The following is a 3,788-nucleotide window of genomic DNA, read 5'->3' on the forward strand; positions in this document are numbered from 1 at the left end:
TTCAAAAAAAGAATCAATTTACTCAGTGATACCCTTAGCAGTAAGTTTTGGTCATAGCATCTTTTTACAATGTTTTCACACTTTGTATTTGCTGATGCTGCCAGTTACTTCTTCCATTTTGTTTTTCTGTCTTTCACAATGAAACAAACTTCTCTATTTTCACTGTAACTGTAACTCATATCGTTTGCAAGTGAGTCTGCATCTACACTGTTCTTATCTGCTTCACTATCATGATCAATATAATCTTCATTCACTTTTTCATTACTCAAAAATCCGCATCATTTTTAGCAGCCACTAATTTTCGAAAGTTAGCATCAGACTAACTGTATCTTACTTGTACTCAAGAAGGGAAACATTATTTAGAAAAAAAAAAACGTCACTCAGAAAGAGTAATTCTTACATTAACGACCGCGCGTTTGAAAATTTCAAACTCCATAAAAATATATAGTTGCTACTTTTATCACGGAACTACTCGCGTGTTTGAAAAAAGCAAACACAGACGAAACTATTTCCTCAATCTACACTGGAAGCTACCAGAGTTGCAGCACGTCAGCGAGCTTTTAGGTGGATGACGGTGATGAACCCCTTGAGGAATAGCAGTGAGGGTGAATCCGCTAATGCGACCATTCGTAAAAATCATTAATTTTTATAAACCTGTTTGCTTTTTTCCAACAGCGCGAGTGACAAAAGGTTAACGATTTACTCTTTTTAATTTTAACCTCCCCGCTACGTATTGAACATTACAAATATTGATCATTCAGTATATAGCACTTGCACCTAATTTACTGACTGTGAGGTAATGGGACATGATTTGTGGAGATGTTAATCGACGTGAAGTATCGAGGGACTGATTTTTCTACCATATTTGATCCACCGCGGAGTTAATGATGGTTCGTTACACCAGAAAGTGTTATTCTCATTCTTTCGTCATTGTCCGTCTGAAGTTCTATGTCAAACTACCAGCTATTTCAACTTTCCTGCTATAAGGTTTACTAAATGTTAACGTTGTAGTAGTTTGAGCCCAATAGTGAAATTAACACTCTAAGTTTATAATTATGTGTAGGCGCCTGCCTTATATATCAAGGGTCTACTGTTTAAATGAAATATATTGAACTACGAATGTTAAGTTTATGCGCGGAAAAATCCTTAGATTATAAGGGATGTCGGAAATAGTCATTACTAAAATTTTTGTCGGTTTTTTGAATATATGTATAAATAATTATTGAAAATGTATGTATATGATGAGATGTAAATGTATGTGAAACGTGAATATGATATTGAAGTAAACTGTATAATTGAATTAAGAAAATGAATATGGATAAATGGTTTAGTACTTACCCGGAACGATCAGTGGTTGCCATAGTTCGAGACATCCGACGAATGTGAAAAATAGATGTTAGAAATACCGCTGCATACAAAAATAATTTTTCTTCTTTATTGTAGATTCGCTGAATGCTATATGTGATTTTAACATCATTTTTTAAATATAAATTGCATGTAATATCAGATGGGGGCAGGTCGTATTTCGTAACCCAAAGGTACAATCAAGTCCGTATTTAAGTTCCCCAACATAACGTCCATGTACCAATCTTTCGTCTAAAATCCGTTCCTTTTATCCGAAGCTTTACAACTTAATCAGTGTGTATTACCCTAACCTCTGTGCGTCGATATACACGCTCTCAGAACGAAAGAGCAAACGAACAATGTTAATAAAATTTTGAATCTCCCACGAATTAGAAATTGACAGTTTCTGCTTAGTAGTGCGTGCGTTTACTGAAGGATATAATGATACTGAAGGATATTTGATTTTCAAAATAACTAGTGACTGACTAACCGAGGATATGAATTAGCCTCCATGATTGAAAACATAAAACTTTGTCTCTTATAACCTAAATTGAGAAAAGTGTTCCAAATGCTCTTACGAAGGAAATCGGTATTGTTTGTAATGATCAAAATAAAGATATATATATATATATATATATATATATATATATATATATATATATATATAACGCCTATAAAATATGATAGCAAAACGAATGGACACAGTAATTATAACGGTCTGTGTGATATTGACACTCGTCGCGTGTTACGAGATAGGACTCAAAATATATAAACAGAATTAATTCATATAAACAGAATAGTGTTCAATATTCGAACTCCTTGTTACTTTATTTTACTATGGGAAACAACTTGATGCCAGAAAATTTTAAACTAACTGCATCCCGGGAAGATAATAAGCTGGAAACAGTGCAAAACCTTCATCAAAACAACATTAATGACTTAAGTGGAAATACACTAAAAATGCTTATGAAGGAATATCGTCCTTATACACTAATGAATGATGAATTATACGAGAGCACATATTACAGAATTATGTTAGAATTTTCCATCAAGTACAACTTCTCATGGGATATTGATTCGGAGAGCCTACCGATAATACATCAGCTGGAACGTACATTGGAATTCTCAAGACTTATAAATATCAGGCAGGATGTCATGCTATTATTCTCAGAGAATCCTTTGTCCCTCATTTTGACTTAAGTATTGCTTATATACAATACTTAATGGTGTCAATTTTCAAACATCAAAACCAAAATCATTGATAAATTTATGGTCCACATTTTCATCCCTCTCAGGTAGAGTTTGGTTGTATACATTTGTATTTACATTATGTTTGTCAATAACCTTCTTTTCATTTTCACACTTACATCAGATCTTGAATTATGCTATACGGGGAAACAATCCATATTTGGAGTATGAATACTCCTTATTACATTCTGTTAGTATAACCGTTGGTGTGTCACTGCCCAAAATGAGCCATGATGTACTAAGGCCATTAATAACATGGGGTTTCTTCACGTCTATCATGCTTATTCCAGCTTACAATTCTGATCTAGTTTCTTTTCTAACAGTGAAAATATATGACCCTCTTATTGACACACTACCGGAGTTCATTGCATCTGGAATACGTAGGGCAACAATTGATCATTATTGGGTAGATGCATTGTCTTCTGCTCAAGACACATTACGGAAAGAAGTAGACGAGAGATATAAAGTAATATCAGATATAGAAGAATTAACCAGATTACTTAAGAAAGGTGAAATTACAGTCTTAACTGAAAGGCTTACGTCTGGGCTGATATGCAATGTGGATTATCTTCCTGAGGACGCATTGGCAGAACTTCATTTAATGAAAGAGAGTGCAATTAACTATTACGCAGGATTTCCATTCTAGAAAGGATCGCCACTTCTGGATATTTTTTACTCTTATCTTAGTCAATTAAGAGGTTCTGGTTTAATTGTTAAGTGGGAGAAAGACATTGTTCATAAATTTCTTCCGCCTAACAAGTTCTTACCATTAAAAGATCTTCAAGAACCTATGGGGTCTTTTCGTTCGTTGACTGTTAACAATGTTATCGGAACATTTGTAATGCTTCTTATGGGTAATTTGCTTTCAATATGCATGTTTGTTGAAGTGTTACATAATAGTTGCAATCTTATGTACGCATCCTTGTTGAATCGAATTTATTGCTAAAATCGCAAGGGTTGGCGAAAACTAACATTCGCGACTTTTTAGATTTACACTAGAATTGAAAGCGAAAAAGGTACAGCAACTTATATGTTTATAATGTTTTTGATATGAAGTATAAAAAACCAAGTGACAATTTATGTCCTTCCCATACACATGTGCTCACTCCCTAAATTCTGATTAACTTCAAAATAATCCTTTTGAGGTTTCCTAACCTAAAAATTAACACATTTAAAATTACACAATTGTTCTGACT

Source organism: Thermobia domestica, chromosome 2, assembly GCF_964235325.1.
Source record: "Thermobia domestica chromosome 2, izTheDome1.hap1.1, whole genome shotgun sequence".
Classification (NCBI taxonomy): domain Eukaryota; kingdom Metazoa; phylum Arthropoda; class Insecta; order Zygentoma; family Lepismatidae; genus Thermobia; species Thermobia domestica.